This window comes from Leucopleurus acutus, assembly GCF_964270905.1.
Source record: "Leucopleurus acutus genome assembly, chromosome: 12".
Taxonomy (NCBI): Eukaryota; Metazoa; Chordata; class Mammalia; order Artiodactyla; family Delphinidae; genus Leucopleurus; species Leucopleurus acutus.
The window spans coordinates 19,421,391-19,437,555 of record NC_139154.1 but is presented as its reverse complement, the minus strand read 5'-3'; positions in this window follow the sequence as shown (position 1 = coordinate 19,437,555).

The window sequence follows — 16,165 nt, the reverse complement described above, 5'->3', positions numbered from 1 at the left end:
TCTTCTCTTTGATACCATACCAGGAAATTTTACTGGCAAGGATGTTTTATGTAAATGGAACTACACCCTCAAATGTTCCTTGGACTATTGCTAGAAACACCCAAAGACTGTCCCATGCATAATCCTTTTTAAAAAACATTTATTTATTTATTTATTTATGGCTGTGTTGGGTCTTCGTTTCTGTATGAGGGCTTTCCCCAGTTGCGGCGAGCCGGGGCCACACTTCATCGCGATGCGCGGGCGTCTCACTGTCGCGGCCTCTCTTGTTGCGGAGCACAGGCTCCAGACGCGCAGGCTCAGTAGTTGTGGCTCACGGACCCAGTTGCTCCGCGGCATGTGGGATCTTCCCAGACCAGGGCTCGAACCCGTGTCCCCTGCATTGGCAGGTGGACTCCCAACCACTGCGCCACCAGGGAAGCCCCGCATAATCCTTTAATAGTGCAATTTAGATGGCACTTTTCTTGTACCTAAAAATCTAACCCAATCTCAATTTGAGCACTTATGTGAGGTCCCTAATTTTCTCTGGGACAACAGTTCTCCTGAAGAATTCTGGAGACCAAACCCATCAACGTAGAAATCGACTTTTCTAAACCCTTCCCTGTTCTTTTGCTCAATACCCTATAAAGCCTGAAGCTAAGGAAGGATTGAGACCCAGTATAAAAGATTTTGTAAAACAGGGATTTATTATTCCTTGCATCAGCTCTTGTAAAACTCCAGGACTGCCTGGTAAAAAGCCTCATGGGCATAGATTCTGATTTATGCAAGACTGTGGTACCGTAAATAAGATCGTGATTCCTCTTTTCCCAATGGACCTTAACCCGAATTCTATTCTGTCTTCAGTGCTACTCAAAACCACCCACTTTGCGGTGATGGACTTATGTTCTTTAGCATCCTACTAGATCCAGGCAGTCAATATTTATTTCCCTTCTCATGGGAAAATAAACAATATACCTGGACTGTTTTGCCTCGGGAATATACTGAAGCTCTCCTCTTAGCTCTCTCAGAGTCTTAATTGGGACCTTAAAGATTTGAGATTTCCTTGTGATTTTGTTCTTATCTAATATGTAGATGATCTTTTATTATGTTCAAAAAATGAGCAAAGCTTTGAGATTGATCTTTGTGTATTTCTTAAAGACCTTAGTTCAGAGGAGACGTAAACCCTTCAAAGAAATTACAGTTTTGCAACACAACAAGTTCATGATTTATGGCAGACAATATCAGAAGAAGGCAACTCTCTCAATACATTAAAAATGAAAAACTATTCAGAATTTTCCAAGGCCAACGATTTAAAGTACAACTTTGAGGATTCCTAGGATGACTGTATCTTGCAGGCACTGGATGTCAAACTTGTCTAATATTGAATCTCCTTTTCATGAACTAAATCCTCAGACCTTGAACCTCTACTAGGAAGATAAACTGTCTGAAACCTAAGAACCGGTCTGCAAGAACCCCCGAACCTGGGTTGCCTGATTCTCATAAACCCTTTTCATTCATGGAAGGTCTGAACACCAGGAATGTTGACTCAACTACCTGGGAGGCATCAGAGGCCCATTGCTTATTTCAGTCTTTGCTTAGATCTGGCCGCTCAGACAAAGTTAGCTCATCTAAGAACTATAGCAGCAGCATCAAAGCTTTGGAAGTTTCAACTGGCTTAGTTCCTGGGTCACCACTAAATTTAATGGCTCTCCGTGGACAGACTCTTTTATGGATGGAAAGTAGGCAGCGTTTCTCAACTCGTTGCCTGACATCCAATGGAATATTTATTCTTTCTATTTCAATATCACTATTTGTTGCTGCAACCCATGAAACCCAACCTCTCCCCTTCCTTTACCTAAAGGAGAACTTCATGATTATTTAAGTGTGTCTTGGGGTATTACCTATGTCTCCTACCAATTTATTACAGATTCTCTGGATAACCCTGACCTGATTTTATTGGTGGATGGTTCCTACTTAAAAACAGAAACTTGAAATTATCAAGCAGGTTATGCTACCACAAAACCGAATTCACCTTTGGAAGATAAACCACTCCCCAAGATCAAGTCAGCTCAGATGTAATTGCCCTCACCTGGTTCTACCAACTGGAAAAGAATAAAAGAGCAAATAGTTACACTGATAGTGGATATATTTTTAAGAGTAGTCACTGACTTCAGAATGCTTCAGAAATACATTGCTAGGATCCCCTATAAAAACTAGATGACAAATTAAAGAAATTTTAATGCTTTGCTTTTACTTAAGGAAATAGCTATAATAAAAGTGGAAGGTCATTCAAAACGCAAAGACTTTGAATCTCCCTGTAATGCTCTAGCTGACCACTATGCTAAAAAAAAGGGGGGGCAACGTTAACCAAGATAATTGCTCATGTAATCACACGGAAAAGAGCGCCTTGGAGGAATTCAAAGAGGCAATTATTATGTAGCTGATTCACTTTGTTGCACAGCAGCAACTAACACAACAATGTAAAGCAATTATACTCCAATAAAGATGTTTTTTTAAAAAAAAGACAATTATTAACTATCAGAGACAAGCCCCGATTCAGAAAAAGTAAGTGGAAGGAATTAGGATGCTCACTGCATGTGGATAATATTTGGCACTCTCAGGATGGCCAAAACAATTGGCACTCTCTCTGGTTGTGCCAAAAAGAATTTAAATGAAGTTTAGCAAAAATGCTTATGATATTATACATAATAGCAAAAATCACTTGCTAGGAGTGTTAGACTACCATTAGTGGGATAATTTTATAGGTATGCTGAGATGTTTCCAGAATACATCACACCAGCCAGGGACACAATCCTGGCAAAACTCTGGGGACCAGGTGTGGACAGGAACCAAACCTCAGGGACCCTTTAAACACTCCGTATAGGCTTTCTATAAATGCCTCCTACCTGGGTTATGAATATATCCTGGTTGTTGACTATTTGTTCTCAGAGCAGACTGAAGCTTCTTCTCAGAGAGCTACTGCTCTAACTATGGTAAAAAAAGAAAAAGAAAGAAAGAAGGGAAGGAGAGAGACAAAGAGAGGGAGGGAGGGAGGGAGGAAAGAAGGAAGGAGGGAGGAAGGAGGAAGGAAGGGAGGAAGGAAGGAGGAAGGAAGGGAGGAAGGAAGGAGGAAGGAAGGGAGGAAGGAAGGAGGGAGGAAGGAAAAAAGAGAGAGAAAAGAAGAAAAGTAAAGAAAAAAGAAAATTGCCTGCTTTTGTTTTTCCAACTTGAGGAGTTTCCACTTCTCTAGTGAGAGGGACATTGATTTTACTGGTATTTTTACTAAAGAACTCCATAAAGTTTTGTCTTCTACTGTGAAACTAATCACCCACAATCCTCACAAAAGATAGAACTAGTGGAATTCAAAACAAAGTTAGCAGAGCTCTCAGAAACCTTAAACTCCCATCGCCTAAAGTATTACCATTAGCTCTAATGTCTAGCAAATGAAACCTACAGATTCTCTCTTTATGAATAACAGATTGCCTCATATGCCTGGGAATTTCACCCCCAATCTTAGATTCTATCTGTTGTGCATTGAACTATGTTCCCTAAAAATATATCTTCAAGTCCTAACCCCCAATACCTATAAATGTGACCTTATTTGGAAAAAGAATCTTCATAAATGCGATCAAATAAAGATGAGGTCACGCTAGATTATAGTGAGCCCGAATCCAAGCACAGGTGTCCTTCTATAAAGAGGAAAAGTTGGACATAGAGACACACAGGGAGAAGGTCGTATGATATAGAGACGGAGATTGGAGTGGTGCTTCTACAAGCTAAGGGACACCAAGGATTGTCAGCAACCACCAGAAGCTAGGAAGAGGCAAGGAAAGATTCTTCCCTAGAGCCTTCAGAAAGAGCATGGCTCTACCTACAACTTGATTTCAGGCTTCTACTTTCAAGAACTGTAGAGAATAAATTTCTGTTGTTTGGGGCCACTCATGTTGTGGTACTTGTTATGGCGGCCCTAGGAAACTAATATACTAGTATTCTTACAAGCAGATATGATTAATTATTGCAAAGGACTCATACGTACTTCCAGGATTTAACATCAACAAGTGAGAGCTGCATCTCCAACACACCCCCCACCCCCACCCAAAAAGCCTCTGCAAGGTCTGTGACCTGGAGATTTAGTCTGGAAAAGGCACAGAGAAAAACCGCCCTTGAGCCTCAATGGAAAGGACCATGTCAGTTACCATTTACAACCCAGAGTAAAACGCCAGGGTGTTGGCTTTTGGATTCATGTTTCCTGGATCCAGAGATAAACATCACTTCCTCCTGAATACTGGATATCCATTCCATCTGAGACCTTATACTGAGGATTCTTGGGAATTGTCCAGAAGTTGCCAACTTCAGAGATGGATGGTGTCCACTCAAGAGGATGGGACAAATGATAGACCTCAGAAATGGACAGCTTCCACTCAAGGTGATGGAACAAGGTGAATTTTCATATTCTTCAACAGTTTTCTGATTTCCTTTCACTCTACTATACAATGTGGCCCGTTATCCACTTTAACACCTTCCAAAACACTGATTTAATCCCTTTTATCTTCACTCTTTTATTTCTAACTCCCTGTGGTCTCCTCCCCCTTACAGAAAAGCAAAACTCTCTTATATGTTTTTCCCAGACCATAGCTGCTACTCTGAATCCAGTGGGTTGGTGGATCTGTAAGCCCTTAACTGACCTGTTGACAAACATGTAATAGCTATTCCTTTGCATTTTTCAGAAGGAAAATTCCCTTTAACAGATCCCTTCTGGCACTTGAGTTTCCCTTGCATCATTAATCCCAACCTCCAATCTTGCAAAAATTGAACTTTGACCTTTCATCAATGAAATGTTTCTGCTGAGATCATTACAGTCCTATTAGCAAAGCCTAGTCAACCAGGAATAGGCACTAATATTAGGGCTATCCTGATCATGAGAGTTTGTTCTCTTTGGAGATACTTCAGCCTGCCTTATAGGAACTATTTAATTTCACTCAAGGAATGTGTCCATGTTGAGGTACACAGTAGCGGCTCAATCCTGGTATAACGAGTGATACTTAGACTCCCAATTCTATCTGTGCTCCACTAGGATACAACTTCTTAAATGGACATCAAGCTTATCCCTCTGTACCACACACTCACCAATCCTGTCTATTCAGAGTAGTTGATGGAGATGTCCAGGTATTTAGAACACCATCCCTCTACTGGATCCTGTTTCCTTGAGAAGGATACCCAGAAACCTCCAAAATGAAGCAAGCACAAATGACTGGGGAGAACTTCCAGAGGGATTACCATAATGGGGATAATACAGTTAGAAAAGTGGTTTGAAACTTGTCTCTACCTTTAGCAGAAGTCATAAATGACACTACTTCTGATCCAGAAACCCAAAGAGCTAGTCTAAACTCAGTATCTAGAGTTATCTTGGAAAATCATACAGCCCTTGATTTCCTCCTAACCAACCAAGGGGGAGTTTGCGCCCTAGCATATACTTTGGTTGCACCTATATAAACACTGCAGGGTAAATAGAACAATTTGAGTAAACTAAAGGAAAAAGGCACCCGGCTCTCTTGAACAGACTCTGGTGGATTACAGGACACACTTTCACACTGACTGGGTTTCATAATCTAGGCCCTTGGCTTCAAGCCCAATAACAAAGACTAATAGTCATTCTGCTTCTGCTAATCGCCTGTGTTGCAATTGGCTGATGTATTCTGTCCAGAATCCTAAATGCATCAGGGAAGCCACTGTCATATCAGAATTTCAACAACTCATCCTACAACAGAAGGAGAAGGAAAGAGTAAACTTTGATCAACCGCAGACTACATTCGAAGCACACTTTTCTGATCATAATCAACAAAATCTGGGCAATGGTAGAAATGTGGATGTCATGATTGATGTCTGGTGGCCTGAGTTCATCTGCCCTTGGCCAAAAGGGAATGAGAAATAAAGAAAACAGAGCAGCCTGTGACATTCAGAAGCTGGCCTGGCTCTCACAGTGAGGAGTATTAGTCTTCTAGTAGAGATAAACAATCTCACAGAATCCCATTCTCAGACAAGGTCACTCTGAGACCATGATGAAATGAGACAAAGCAAGGCCACTTCATAATTTTGCTTAAGTATGGAAAAAATAAGGCTACTCTGCCACTCAACAAGTACCAAACACCATCTTTCTCAGCCAAACAAGTGACAGCTGCTTCTTTACCAATTACAACTTTATCTTCCTTCTGGTCTCCTCTCCCCACAGGTAAGATTTATTGAGACAAGCAGTCATAGAATTACCCCTGCTTCTGACATCCAATCTAGAGTATACCCCTAATTCCTTAAACCCTCTTCCAAATCACCCACTGAAAGCAAAGTGTTTTTTTGTTTGTTTGTTTTGCGGTACGCGAGCCTTTCATTGTTGTGGCCTCTCCCGTTGCGGAGCACAGGCTCCGGACGCACAGGCTCAGCGGCCATGGCTCACGGGCCCAGCCGCTCCGCGGCATGTGGGATCTTCCCGGACCGGGGCACGAACCCGTGTCCCGTGCATCGGCAGGTGGACTCTCAACCACTGCGCCACCAGGGAAGCCCAGAAAGCCAAGTTTTATAGTAGATTCTTCCTCACACTCTGACTGAGTCCCCCAACCCCCATAGTGTGTGTTCTCCACAGTGAGTAATAAAACCCAGCTTCCTAACTACAGGTATGTCCCCAGTGGTCTTTGGCTGGAGAGTGTTGACAAATTCATCATAGGGTGAGTCATAAAGATGATGTCTTAGGAAGAATCATCTGAAACTAACATGTGGGAAGGGCCAGAGAACGGGATGGGGTAATTATTTTGGAAGCAGTTGTGCTTGTCTAAGAGGGAAGGGATGAGGGATTGTCCTAAGACTACAGTCATGGGAATAAAGATGGAGACAAGGGGTACTTGGGAGAAGAGTTGGTGGGAACTGAGTAATTATCATTCATTTACGCAGGCAGCCAATGCCTGCAGGACACAGACAACCTAATCCCTCTTCTCAGAGAGGTCATACTCCAGTGAGGGCAGCGTGATGGAGACCATTTGGGCTTGTGATAAGAAAGGAGACACACAACAGAGTAGGGGTTGTGATGGAAAGTGGACAGAAGGAGTGGTGGCGGCAACTCGGGCAGGCTGTTCATGCAAGGTCACCCTGCGGTGGTGAGTGATGAGCTGGGACCTGAACGGCAAGCAGAAGCTGGCCAAACAGAGTGTACAAGGAGCATTTCAGGCAGAGGAACAGATAAGGGAAAGAGCCAGAGGTGAAGTCGAGGAAGAGGCACAAAGTTTGGTTGCAGAGTGGTGGGCAAAGGACAGAGTGTGACGAAGTGACATTGGTGAGCACAGGGTCTTGGAGGCTAAAATAAGAATTTTGCTGAAGAGAGGGAACCAAGTTGCACAGATGCTATTCACCCCAGAAGCCCCTTGCCTCGCAATTTTCTTCTTCCTGCTGCCCTTCCCAAGTTTCCTTCTGAGAATCCGGGCTTTCTGAGCAGTGGTGTTCTAGTCCCAGGGCACTGATGAGCCACCTTCCTACCTCTTCCTGGCTTGTAAGTGGGGCAACTTCCTAGCCTCTGACTCAGCATTTGAAATTATTTCCCCTGCAGGAATTTTCGAATACTCCTTACTAAAAATCACTGTGTATAGAACAGCCCAGGCATCAGCTTTACGTCATCATTACAGCAATAAACCTCCAGAAATGCCCAAAGTTTGACTAAGCTTGTGTCTAAAAATGAGACCAAATTGCGCTTTTCAAAATTCCAATTCCTTTTCCATAGTTTCCTTCTTGGCCATTTCCCCACAATAGATTTTGTATTTGCCTAGACTACTGTATATTCTGATTTCATCTTTCAGTTGTTGGTTGTTTTCCCTTCAAGGTAACTGTGCTTCTTCCTACTTTGGAATCTTTCTTCACATTGATTGGGGGTTTTTTTTCCCATAATTTTTTTTCAAGTTTTATCTGTATCTCTGCTTCTTTGCTGAACACCTTTGAGGCAATAATATCTGAGCTTGGTGCTTTGCTTAGCTGAAACGCATTCTGCCTGTTAATCATTTCTACTATCCCCACCCTTTCACTCAGTCTCCTGAGTATCAGCTGTGGTTCCTAGATTTTGGCAATTCTTCACTCTCTCCCTCTGTGAGTAATGAAATTGTCTTTTCAAAATCTAGTCTTTCTTTATTCCTTTTGTACTCTGAGCCCCCTTTTCCCCCTATGTGAAAATATTTGATGTCTTGTGTATGTGATTTAAAAGCTGGTGATTATGAATGCTGCTTGCAATATTGAGCCTCTTGATTTTTTTAATCTTTCCCTGATTAAATTCATATAATGATTAATTCTGCTTGTCTTTTATAATCCCCTTATCTTTATTCTGACTTCCTCGTGTCTTAAAAAAAAAGACAGAAACAAAAGCCTTCTCTATTGTTCTTTCTATCCTTAATTGAATATATTTCTTAAGCATTTTAGCTTTTTAAAATTAAATGAATTATTGTGAATATTTTGGACCGCATAATGCAACCATCATTCCCATTCATTTTATTCAATTTTTAAACCTCTAAAACTAAGGTTTTCCAAACTTATGGTTACCAAAGGGAAAAGGTGGAGGGGAAGGATAAATTGGGAATTAGGGATGAACATACATACACTACTATATTTAAAATAATCAACAACAACCTACTGTATAGCACAAGGAACTCTACTCAGTATTCTGTAATAACCTATATAGGAAAAGAATCTGAAAAAGAATGGATATGTGTATATGTATAACTAAATCACTTTGCTGTACACCTGAAACTAACACAACATTGTAAATCAACTACACTCCACTATAAAATAAAACTTTTCAAAAAATTAAGGTTTTTATAGGATGTTAGAACTAGGGAAAACATTGTTTTTTACAGTCCTCTCGTTGTACAGACCAGGAATTTGAGGTTTAGAGAACTTAAACTATTTGTCCAAAATTAAGCAGCTCACTAGCGCAGGTGAAACCTGGTCCCTGACTGCTTGTCCAGTGATGTTTCTGCAACAGAACGGCGTCTCCATGTAAAGTGGCATTTGTGTTTGAATACCAACAGCCTAGGTCATCATTTTCACATGTGGATTAATCGTTTTTCTTTCAGTATTTGTATCTGGAACATCTACAAAAGGGAAATCTTCCAATAAAATCAAGAAACAGACTCCATCCTTCAAGGTCCCTGCAGGTCCCTGGACTCACTGTTGTCAGAGTGGACAGGAAAAGTCTCTGTGCTTTATTTTCAGTTTTCCTGCTGATTTGGTATGTAACTTTGGTTGTATTTTCCCCTTGGGCTTTCCTAATATGTTGGATTCTAGTTATAGACAGACCCTAAGAAAGACCTCGTCTAAGACAGTCCAAAAACGAGATATATAGCATCATTTAGGACATTAACTTGGGGAAGTGCGCTTACTTTTAATCCAGAAATGTGACCCTCCTGTCTCTCATGCTACTTAAGAGTACATTTCTCATCCTCTCCCACTAAGCCCAAGACCCACAGCAATTTAGAAGGTTCCTTGGGTGTGCTGACTATTTTAGTGAAGGGAAAAGGGGAGTGCTGATTGAGCCTATGTTCTTACGCTGCTTTCTCCGTATGGTGGGACATGGTGAGTCCCTGAGATCACGTTCTGCTAAAGTCCCACGAATAGTCTGAGGTCATGGGAATTTGCTGGCCTCCCAGGAAAGTTGAGTTGAGAACTAAGTTGGTCCTAAGCCCTGGCCTTGGTTCTTTATGACCATGCTTTATCTCTCCAGGGAAAGTTGGATCAACCTTGCAGATCAGTGAAACACAGATCTTTAATCTTATTAAGTATCCTTGGCTGTAAGTTACTGAAACCAATTTGAGTCAACTCACACTGGATAGAGAAATCCACTGCGAGGACACAGGCCTATGTCACAGAGCTCAGGGCAGGGATGGGACTGATCTAACAAGGCCTGGAAAAGCCCTGAGAGGGAGCCCAGCAAGAGTTCTCTCTACCTGTGGCTACTTGGCTCCAGGAATCAGCTATAAGAATCCACAAGAAGAGGCTTCCTGGCCTCCACCCTATAAATTCCCCAGAGCTCCTGAGATGGTGTGTGACACGAGGATACCCCCTCTCTGTTCTGATTCCAAATTCCCTCGGAATTCCCACCCAGCTGAGGCCTAAGCTAAATGGAGGTGGAATGCAATTACATCTGTAAGGTTCTTTGTGACTTCCTACTCTAACCCGAGAATAAATGTTCATAAGTGCAAACCCTCAAATTCAAACATACACACAGACCCCACACACTCACACATGCTCACATTGTCTAAGGAAACACTCCTTGTAGTTTTAAATGGTTAGGGCATGCTTTTTCCTGGCTCGTGACTGCTAGGAGTGTTCCCAGGCAATTCATAAATAAAATACATTGCCTCATGCACGAGAAGAAGATTTAGAGAAAGGGAGAGGAGGAGAGCAGGAAGAAAAACCTATCACTCAGATTATTGATCGATCTCAGTCAGAATACACACGCTCTGAAACATCTGATACAAGCATCAGGAAAGAACAACTGACCTGAGCAAACCAAAAAAATAATCGTTTGTTAATTTTAAAAATAATCAAACAAGGAGACTTCCTGTTAAACTCTGGATTGAGCACACATTATCCCTTTCCAAATCTCAGAAAAATGACCATAAAGAGATTTTTTTAATTTTATTTTTTTATTGAAGTAGAGTTGATTTACAATGTTGTGTTAGTTTCAGATGTACAGCAAAGTGATTCAGTTATATATCCAAATACTGTTTTTCAGGTTCTTTTCCATCATAGGTTATTATATGGTATTGAATATAGTTTCTTGTACTATACTGTAGGACCTTCTTGTTTATCTATTTTATATATAGTGGTGTGTATCTGTTAATCTCAAACTCCTAACTTATCCCTCCCTGCCCTTTCTCCTTTGGTAACCATTGGTTGTTTTCTATGTGAGTCTGTTTCTGTTTTGTAAATAAGTTCATTTGTATCTTTTTTTTTTTAGATTCCACATATAAGTGATATCATAAGATATTAGCCTTTCTCTGTCTGACTTACTTCGCTCAGTATGATAATCTCAGGTCCATTCATGTTGCTGCAAATGGCATCATTTCATTCTTTTTTATGGCTGAGTAGTATTCCATTGTATATATGCAATCAAACAAGGAAAAATTATTAGAGAAATAAAAATTGTAAAAGAAGAATTAAAATAATATCTATGAAATTATTTTCATATTATGTATTTTTTATTGTTTTCATATTATGTGTTCTTCTTATGAAAAACACAAGAAAATCAATGGAAAACACCAATACAGATAATAGCCATTTTAATATGGTAGAATATAAAATTAATATACAAAAATCAACAGCCTTCATATAAACAATAACCAGTATAAAAAGACATAATAAATAAGACTCTATTTACTATAGCAATAAAAATACAAAAACAAAATACGTAAGAATAGGGAATTCCCAGACTTCCCTGGCAGTCCAGTGATTAAGACTCTATGCTGATCCCTGGTCTGGGAACTAAGATCCCCACATGCTGTGCAATGCAGCCAAAAAAAAAAAAAAAAAAACGTAATAATAGCCCATTAGAAAGGTGCATAAAATTTTGGGAAACTTCTGAAAGATTCAAATATGACAATGAATAAATTGAAAAATGTCCCATGTCCTTGGATAGGATGACTCACCATCAAAAATTCTCCCCAAGTTTATATATGCCTAATGAGATCCTAATAAAAATATCAAGTCCTTCCACCCAGAACTACACAAGTTGATCTTAGAATAGAAAAATTAGCAAGCAAGAATAGCTAAGAAAACCTGGGGCGTCGGGTGGGGGAGAAGGGTAATAGTGGTAGCCTTACTAGATTAAAAAAAAAAAAACTTTAAATAACTAATGGAGGTGTGGTAGGTGTGAACTTGAAGGGGCCAAATCTGGGACCATTTGTGCATCAAAAAATATATATATATACATAATCAATCTCAAGATTACAATAAGTAAATTAAAACTTAGTTCATTAGAATTTTTCAAGAAGAGGAGGAGAAACAGGAAGAAAAAGCTCATTTACCACCATTAGAGGTAACTATTTAGACAATACTTTTCTATGAAAATTAGTAATTATAGGGAAAGAATGAAGCATTTGCCCTCCTTTTTAGGGAGAAATGATAGTTTATCCCCAGTTGATAAGGGACAGTTCTTCTTTGAAGAAAAATGCTAATAAATGTGGAAGGAATGACGGAAGTAGAAAGTCACTCCTTTGCAACCCAGTTGACTCAGTTCAGGATCATCAATGGATGCTGAAACCACTAGGTGAAAAGATGGTTGAAGAGAATACTCACTTGGTAAAAAGTACTACTCCGTGGCATGCATAGGGGAAAATGTAGTTTTACAATGTAGAGATCTGGCTGTCACCACCCAGCCAAGTGATTTAACTTCGTATCACTAGTAGTGGGACAACCTCTACCTCTTGGTATAATGGAGTATGAGGTACATAGCAATGTGTATGAATGGTTCTTGCCAGTGTGGAATGGGAAATGAGGGTGGCAGTACCAAATCCGATCCCACAGTTTGAGAAGTTTTACACTGCCCAGTGGGCACAAAGTTCCCATTGGTAAGTAACAATGGTTATTTAAGAATGGAATCAAAACACTATTCTTGCTTTCACTTTATGTGTATTATTTTTTTTCAAATGGCTACTAAGTTGTTATGTCACAAATACTAAGTTGTTTGGCTCTACCTACTTAATAAACAAAACTATTAAGTGTTTCATGCTGTGAAAAAAAAAATCACTAAGTTCCATGATCCATCAGTATGATTCCTCCCTTGCATATGTCCTCGACTTCTTTCCCTTTTTCTTCTTTCATTATACTTGCTTTGCAAAACCCCTACCCTGGTCAAATCCAACCCCCTGCCTCCTCTTGGCCTGCCCCTGGGCACCTGGACGATTACAAGTCCTCCTGAATGCCTCCCAAAACTATTTTCCATGCAGCAGAGTAACTTTCTAAAGTCACCTTATCCCTTAAAACCCTTTAATTTGTTCACTGCCTTTAGGATAGAGTCAAAACCCATTCAAATACTTTGTGGGGCCCTTCATGCTCTGACCCTTTCTTACCTCTCCAACCTCCTTTTTCAGCACACCCCCCCATCCCCCTCTGTACTTCACACTTCGAAGTTTCTGGAATGTTCCCTGTTCTCCATCCCTTTTCTGCCTTTACAGATGTTGCTCCTTCCATGGGCAGTGGTACCCCACTAGTCTCCTAGTCCTTACTGAGATGTCATTCTCTCTAGGAAGCCTCCCGGACACCCTTCCTATGTGCTCCATAGAACAATCTCTGGAAGCAGCCCTGAGCCTATCTGGCAGGCACGTGGTACTTATTTGCTTCCCTCACTACAATGGAAACTTTTTGAGGGTGGGACGTGCATTTTGTTCACTGTTGACGTGACAGTGACTGGCATTCAGAATGCTCATTATAACCAATTATTTAATCATCCTGAATTATGGGAACTATGTTGTTTAAATATGTTGGATTTGTTCCAGGACCCCCATGGATACCCAAATCCCCAGATGCTCAAGTCCCTTATATAAAATAGTGTGGTACAGTCAGGCTAATGTATCCAGGGTTCTGCATCAGTGGGTTCAGCCAATTCCAGATGGAATCCTGCCCTTATGGAGGGCCGACAGTATATATACCTGTCCGTGGACTTTCTTTACTCTGTAAAGACAGATACTGTTTTTAGAAGAATTAAGTTTTGGTAAGCCGATGCTGGTTCCAATTTCCTTTCTAAGTTTCTGTGGGCTTGTGCTCATTCTTGTCATTATTTCATCTTTCAGCATAAATTGCCTTGTAACGTAAAAGCATATATTGCCTTGTAACAATCATCAAGATCACTCTTTCCTAAGAGCAAAGCACGAGTTACAGTGTGTATTTCACCCAAGGGACTTGAGTACAAATCTTTGTTTTTTAGTGGTTTCATGTTCTTTTTTTTTTCTGTTTTTGGTATTTGAGAGACTAGATGTGGATCTTTCCGACAAATGTTTACTGCTGGATACGGAGGTTAAAAGATAACAGATCCATGTCCTTACCCAGGGCTGTCCCTGCAAGGGTCACGGGTCTGCACTTTCATAGGATCTTGAGATGTCAGTAATATTAGACGTTTCAAAAATGATTTTTAATAAAGTTCAGAAAAGAGGAATAAGGTGCAGTGCCCCCCAAAGTTCTCCCCCATGTGTGGGAGTCCAGAGTAGACATCTCAGCTGCTTTACCCAAAGGTCAGGCCAACTCCCCTTAGCCTGGGAAAGACAGTCCTCATGAGAATAAATGGAAGTAAATAAATGAGTGAATGAATGTAGGTGATAACAGAATATTCTAGAATGGGTGAAAAGAAAACTTTAGCAAAGATTCTGGGGTTTATTCTTTATCTCTCTTTTTATCCTATTGTATCTAGAGAGCAACCTGATTTTTTTTTTCCCTTATCAGAGCCTGCCTACTAATTTGCACTAAAATGCAGTTAATACTGTCTTACTATATTCTGTAAAGGTGTTGCCAAGGTCAGTTAGCTCAGCGTCTGTGTTTCTTTCTTGAGAAAATAAAGAAAACAACAATAACAACAACAAGAACCTTTGACTCAAATAGGAGTGTGAAAAAATTGAAATACGACGGTATTTTTTCCAGTAGAGTCCACAGATCGTTCTTCAATTTGAAAATCGAGTTTTGCCATTTCATGTTAGTGAAATACTGACATTTAGAGAGATGCATTAAAAAAACATAATTAAGGGCTTCCCTGGTGGCGCAGTGGTTGAGAGTCCGCCTGCCGATGCAGGAGACACGGGTTCGTGCCCCGGTCCGCGAACATCCCACATGCCGCGGAGCGGCTGGGCCCGTGAGCCATGGCCGCTGAGCGTGCGCTTCCGGAGCCTGTGCTCCGCAACGGGAGAGGCCACAACAGTGAGAAGCCCGCGTACCGCAAAAAACAAAAACAAACCAAAAAAAAAAACCCCATAATTAATAAGGGGCTGCCACTGTTTTTCTGTGGCATCTCAGCAGATGATACCCTGATGTTGCAGCTGGCAACTGTTTGTGAGTCTATTGAAATGACGCTGTTTGTATTAAATTATGACGTTTCAGAAAAGCATGCAACGTGATTTTGTAGGGTTAGAGACAAGAATACTGAGGTTGAAGTGCATTTATAGAAGTCTATAAAGTGGCAAAAACGAAGGGGCTCGAAAAAAGAAACAAAGTCATTTGAATATTCTCTAAATTACCAGTAAACGAGCCTCAGCTCTGCAAAGTCAATTTTGAAACGAGTACTAATTGTTTACTACGCACTTGCAAACTCTTCAAGTCTCTCAGGTAAGGGAAAAAGGGGAAAAAGTGTCAAGCCTTTGCAGGGAGGTTCGCTTCATGTTTGTGCATTACAACAATAAAGACTATTATAATAGCGATGTGCGATCTCCAGGCAAACCGACATTGCCAAGAGGGGGAAAATGGTCCTTAGGGAACAATTGTCTTTTGCCAGAAGGCCCTCAATTAAAATTGCATTTAAGCACACATAATGTATGTTTTTTTGTTTGTTTTTACAGTAGTAGCAAATTGCTTTCGCGTGTTATCCCAGTGCTGCATGTGAGATGGGACACCTGCCGCAGGTTTACGAATATCCAGGTGCAATGGAGGGCGGGACTCATCGCGCAGGGAATGATGTTCACGCCCCAGAGCTGGCAACGCTTAAACCCCGCGGCGCAGCGTTCATTCCCACTAACCTCTGTGGGCCTTGATTCCCGGTCGCTCCCTGACACAGCAAAGTGTCAGTTCACGTGTGTCCCTTCTTCCACTAGATGTCACTGTAAGTCAACCGCTCGTGGCGGGGGACCTGGGTGTTTTACGGCTCTTCCAGGGTTATTAAGCATGGTGGGTCCCTGAACTAGTGTCCTCCCGGACTGGGGAGTGCAGCGCGGGGCCGGGACTCGCAGAGACGAGGACAGCGCATCAACCCTAGCGGAAGGCTCGCAGCTCTCAGGGTGCAAAGCGGACGCCGCGATGCAGAAGCCGGGCCGGCTCCGCGCTCCTCTCCGCCCCCGCGAGCGAGACGGTCACGTGCAGCGGAGGCGCTGACTCCCGAGGGCGGGCCTGGGAGGGGCGCCGCGCCCGCGGTTCGGGGTCGCCCGGGGCTAGGAGCGAGGTGGGCGCTTGCGCAGCGCGAGCCGGGGCC